A 6355-nucleotide genomic window follows, 5' to 3' on the forward strand; every position below is an offset into this window, starting at 1 on the left:
AATAATTGTTATTCTAATCTGCCCCTATCACAAAAACTGGGTTTTTCGTACTGTGTCCACCATATCCCAGACTTACGTCTCTTCTCATCCTTGCGGGCTTGGCTGTGTCTCCTCCACATTGCTATTCCCATGACGTGAGTCAACCGTCATGCTCTGGTGTTTGTGCAAGATGCTGTCCTTTCCTGTCACTTGGTACTAAGCTAGGCCCCGTTATCTCATCAGGGCCCACGTGGTCCAGGCTGTGCCTCTGCTCTTCTTCGCTTTACTGAAGTGGAACAAGGACCATCTGCTCCCACCCAGGTTGTACTTTTAAAAAGTTTTCCCTTCCTCTTGTTTTCTTACTCTCTGATAAAACCCGTTATGTGACAATTCTTATGTTTGAGTTTTTCTGTTTCTTGCAGCGTCCTCACCCCTGTCCCCATTGCCTAGAGGAACCTGTATTAAGCTAGGTCAGGAGTCAGAGGAATCTGGCCCAGTCCTTCCCTTTTCTTTGTCAAGGGCCTCAGACAGAGGGAGCACAACTTCATGCTCCCTCACGCGCTTGCACACGCCTCCCCCTGCCCCAGTCTGGGAGATCAAGGTGCGATTTCATTCTGTAACTTATTCAGGTGCCCTTCCTCTAGGCAGCCTGTTAACCTCATCTCTCCAAGTCATTCTCTTTCTGGGGAGGCTTGTCTTGGGTATCCAGAACTGGAAGCCTGGTGGCTGCTCAGAGATGCCCAATGCTCCGTACGCAGCGGAGCCAACCCTCTTGGGGCTGTCAGTCCACTGTGTCCTCTTCTAAGCCTCCCCATTAGCCTCTAAGACCCTTGGAGAGGAGCTGAGCACCATTCAGCGTTCACACGCTGAAGCAACTGGCACAGTTGAATAGGATGGCAAGAACTCCGTAAACTTTTGCAGAGTGTATTTCTAAAATCTACTGAGTTTCGTGCTCTGCTTTTCTCATAACATTATTGCAGGAAACAATCAAATAAAGGTAATAAGTCCCACTCTGTTCTGCACTGTATATCACACTGATTCCATGACTTGCCGGAGTTTTAAAACATTGAGATATAATTCACATACCATAAAACTTACCCCTTTAAAGTGTACAATTCAGTGGTTTTTAATATGTTACCGGAGTTGTACAACCATTACCACTGTCTAATTCCAGAATGTTTTCATCATGCCGAATATGGGTGGCACCCATTAACTATCACTTCCCGTTGTCCTTCTCCACCCTGACCTCATCCCCGCCTACCAGCCATCATCAGCTAATCTGTTTTCTTCCTCTATGAATTTGCTTATTCTGGACATTTCATAAAAATGGAATCATATAATATGTGGACTTTTATATCTGGTTTCTTTCACTTGGCACAATGTTTTAAGTTTCATCCATGTTGCAGCATGTATAGGTGTTTTGTTCCTTTTAAATGGCCGAATAATGTTCCACTGCATGGAAAGACCGCATTTTATTTATTCATCAATTGATGGACATATGGATTGTTTCTGCCTCTTGACTATTATGAATATAGTTATTGGGAGCAGTCATGTACCTGTTTTCTCTGGACATATGATTTCACATTTCTTGGACATATAATAACTCTGTGTTTAATTTTTTTAAGGCACTGCCAAATTGTTTTCCAAAATAGCTACACCATTTTATATTACCAACAACAATGTATATGGGTTCCAGTTTCTCCACATCCTCACCAACACGTTATTTTCCACCATTTTGATTATAGCTACCCCAATGTGTATGAAGTTGTATCTCATTGTGGTTTTGATTTGCATTTCTATGATAGCTAATAACGAGTGTCTTTTCATATACTCATTGGCCATTTGATATTTCTTTATTAGTTTATTGCATATTTTTATCACAATAGGGTGTTAAAGATTGTCAAATGCTTTTTCTGCATCTACTGAGATGATCATATGGTTTTTGTCCTTTATTCAAGTAATATGATATATTACATTGGTTGATTTTGGGGTGTTGAACCATCCTTGCATCCCAGGATAAAATCCCAATTGATCTTGGTAATAATCCTGTTGTTAGATTTGGTTTGCTAGTATTTTGTTGAATTGTGTGTGTGTGTGTGCATGCATATGTGTGTGTGTGAGACCATATCCACAAGGAATATTGGTCTGCAGTTTTTTTTTTGTCTTATAACATTTTGGCTGGGTTTGGGTATCAGTAATAATGGCATCATAGAATGAGTTGGGAAGTGTTCCTTCCTCTTCTATGTTTTGTTAGATTTTGAGTGGATTGGTGCTAATTCTAAATATTTGGTAAAATTCACCAGTGAAGTCATCTGGTCCTGGGCTTTTTTATATTGTGAGAAGTTTTTTCATTATTACTATTATTATAAATTCAAGCCCTTTATTTATTATAGGTTTAAGATTTTCTATTTCCTTCTAAGACAGTTTGTATAGTTTGTGTCTTTCTGGAAAGTTGTCCATTTCATCTAAATTATTTAATTTGTTGGCATACAATCGTTCACAGTATTTCCTTATAATTCTTTTTATTATCCCTCTTTTATTCCCGATTTTAATAATTTAAGTCTTGTCCCTTTTTCCATAGTCAATTTAGCTAGATGTTTGTCAATTTTGTTACTCTTGTCAAAGAACAGCTTTAAAAAACTTATTGTATTTCTATTCTCCCTTTCATTTATTTCTGCTCTGATATTTACTTTGTCTTTTCTTCTATTTGTTTTGGGTTTAGTTTGCTTTACTCTTTCTAGGATCTTAAAGCAGACTATATCTAAACTCAGACTAATGTTCTCTTTTTATAGGACAGCTTTTCCAACATGTCTGTAAATTACAAACTGAACATCCCTTACAACCTCCAAAGCTCTGGTGAGACAGAAGCAAAACTATGTTACTAAGCAAAACCTAAAAACTTTTTGACAAGCAGGAATTTTAAGAAAGAACCCAGATGGAACGAGCCCTATGATGTTCTCTTGACCATCCCCAGGACTCGTTATGTGGGGCTCCAGACCATCCTTGAGGATACAGATGACACATCACAACTACATCAAAACTGACAGCAAACAAGTAAATCTGGATACAATTCATAGAGACCATGAAAGCCCTGTGGCAGCTTTAGCCTAGAAAGTAGAGGGGGTTACTGTGTGGTATTCAAGATGCAAATCACAAAGAAGTTTCATAGGACTGTGCGGAGATGCCAGATAAATAACCTGTGTGAAAAGGGAGACTGCTGGTCTAATACTATGGATTCTTAAGTCTTTACCTTGCTTACCACATAGTTTACTGCTGCATATCAGGAAGGTTCCTCTTGTCTGCCCCTTTCCACCATAGCTATCTCCTTCAAACGTCTTTTGCAGTGGTGACCCATGACCACCCAGTAGTTGGCGCACAACGGATTTCAGTATTGTCTCTAAATTTCTCTAATGGCTGAGTATTCCACCTTTGGGACACAGCATGCTAGATGCTATAAAAATTTCCCTCCTCTAATGACTATGTGAGACATGGATACCACCTGACATAGTGTGCATGTTGGTCGACTGCTTTGGAGTACAGAGAACTCCTCACCTGTAGGAACATTTGGTTTTATGTCTTTTATCTACCTCTAATCCTTGGAATGGGGAATTTTGAACTTGGGAGGCCCATATTAAATCTGTGGGGATTCCAGAACGAGGCTCAGTGCAAGTAGGGATGCCATCAGAGCTCTACGAACTAAGGAGCCTCTATAAGGGAAGAATAAAATAAATCATGAACTTTAACTTGGCTCCAGGTAGATAGAAAAAGATACCCATAAAATTAAAGAAATATCCCAGGTTCTTCACTCCATCGGAGAGAAACAAATCCTTCTATTGGTTCAGGTGGACCCTGGACATTGGTGGGCAGTTATTAAAAGTTATTAATTACAAGTCAATTATCTTGATTGCGAGATGAACTCACTATGTCTTTGTTATGCTACTTAGGGTTTGCTTGTCATATTACATTAAATAGCCCTCCCTCCAACTCTTAACTTTATGAAAGGTCAAACAAATGAGCCTCTGAGGAGGAGAGAAAGCCAAGACTATGTGAAATTATGTAAATAGCCTGAAAGGGGTTATTATAGCCTACTAAATAGATGGTACATCTACCGTAGATGGTACATCTATCAAAGGGAGGATACAAAGAGGGAAGCAGCCCCCACAATCCCCAGAACTTCATGTCATTTATTCTGAAAGATAAACTCTGAATTAGCTGAAATGCTTAACAGTTGACTATGTAGAGAAACTATGACCTTCCTTATACAGCTTCAGTGTTTTACTAGACATAACCAATGACCCCTTTCAAATGTATATTATCAGAAACCCTTTTTAAATAGCCTTCTGAAGTTTGCTAATATAGGTTCATTGATCATAGGCCTACATGTAAACTCTAACATAAAATTTCTAGAAGAAAACAGATAATCTTTTCAACCTTAGGGTAAGCAAAGATTTCTTAGGAAGGGCATGGAAAGTGCAATCTATAAAAGAAAAAGATTAATTAATTGGGCTTTACCAAAATTAAGAACATCTGCTTTTCAAAGGACACTGTTAAGATGATGGAAACATAAGTTGCGGACTAGGAGAAAATATTTGCAAATCATATATCTGCTAGGACTTGTATCCAAGATATACGAAGAGCCCTCTATACTTAATAGTAAGAGAACAGCCCAATTGTTTTTTAAAAAAATGGGTGAAATATTTGGAAAGACACTTCACCAAAGATAGACGGCAAGTGAGCTTATGAAAATATGTTCAATATCATTAGTTCTTAAGGAAATGCAAATTGAAACCACAATAAAATACTACTTTACACTTACTAGAATGGCTTAAAGACTGACCATACCAAGTACTTAGGAGGATGTGGAGCAAATGAAACTCTCAGATTTTGCTGGTGGAGATGCAAAATGGTATGGCCACTTTTGGAAAACAGTTTGCCTCGTTTTGGACGCAAACATACACTCACCATACAACCTAGCATTTCCATTCCTACTATTTCCCCAAGTGAAATGAAAACCTATATTCACATAAAACTCTGCACATATTTATAGAAGCTTTATTTGTAATCATAAAAAACTGGAAACGAACCAAATGTCCCTCAACTGCAGAGTGGATAAATAAACTGGTACATCCATAGATGTTGAGGGAATGAAATGTGGTCCAGTTATTACCCCGTGACAGGCTTGCAGGGTCTGCCTGGATGTCTGAGAGGCCTGGCTGAACTGCTCTCCCACTGTATCTCTGATACTTGTGGAATGCTGTTAAGAACTTGTCAAGACTAGCTGAAACCAGTTGAAACCAAGATGACTGTCAAACTCTAAATGACCTCCAAAAGATTTTAAAGCTCATTATAATATAATCTCCATGCTAAATAACACAGTACTGGCACCACGACAGTTAATGATGGATCTGGTGGATCGCCATGAAGAGGCGGGAAGAGATCATAAACAGAAAAAAAGAGGGTGGAACCCTGATTCCGGGAAAGCCACTGCCCCTCCTTCGTGCTGGAAAATTTATGAATATTCTTCCCACCTATTTACCCAACTTCTCTTTCGTTTCTACTATCCTATTTTAAAAGTCACTTCTCTACCACCAAGGGACAAGAGATTGATTTGAGAGCTGTGTTTCCACTTCTCCAGTCTCTGGCCCTGGAATAAAAGCTTGCACTGTTATCACTCACTTTTTGTCTGGTAATCGACTTCCACATCTGAGGGGAAAAGGACCCTGCTTGGGTTTCTCAAAAAGGGAACTTTCACCCCTTGGTAACATGATCACATTGAAAACCTGTTTGGCAGTATTCACCAAATTCGAACGTAGACCCCAGCAATTGCACTCCCAGAGACATAACCCAATAGAAATGTAGAATACGTTTGCCCAAAGGCTTATACGAGAATGTACATAGCAGTACTGATATGGGACATCACTTGTAAAATTCTTAATCTTTTAGCAGGAAACGATATGGGACATCTCTTGCAGAGGTCTTAATCTTTTTAGTAAACCTAGTTAAGTTTTCTTTCCTCCTTTCTTTGGGAAAAAGACCCTCTCCCTCAAATCCCAATAATTGCCCTGAAACTGGTGACTCAGATCTTCTGGCTATTGATAAGGGTCATTGGCCCATTGTTAGCAGAAATGGTGTTAGGCCAGACAGGGCCCTTAGAGTCTGACATGGTAGGGGACTTTAGGCCAAAGGTCCCTTTTTTACTCTTTAAGAAATATATTAACCAAGCCTCTTTCTCTTTACTCACTTAATGGGCAAACCAATAATAGAAATTAATATATGATTTAAATAATAAGTTTGTATCTTCTTTCTTTCTCTAGGGACAGAGGCGGCATTTTGTTGGGATATCCGAGACCCTGTTCTGATTGAGGCAGCGAGGGAA

General features: G+C 39.2%; 1 long non-coding RNA gene across 1 annotated transcript in view; it reads left to right on the plus strand.

Annotated features, from left to right (window-relative positions):
* LOC112482061 overlaps positions 1 to 630 on the plus strand; it is a 7893-nt gene extending 7263 nt beyond the window's left edge. The window contains exon 3 of the long non-coding RNA XR_003047183.1: positions 223 to 630. This is a non-coding gene — a long non-coding RNA (uncharacterized LOC112482061). The remainder of the gene's footprint in view (positions 1 to 222) is intronic.
* The last annotated feature ends 5725 nt before the right edge of the window (positions 631 to 6355 follow it).

Source organism: Pteropus alecto, unplaced genomic scaffold, assembly GCF_000325575.1.
Source record: "Pteropus alecto unplaced genomic scaffold, ASM32557v1 scaffold156, whole genome shotgun sequence".
Classification (NCBI taxonomy): Eukaryota; Metazoa; Chordata; class Mammalia; order Chiroptera; family Pteropodidae; genus Pteropus; species Pteropus alecto.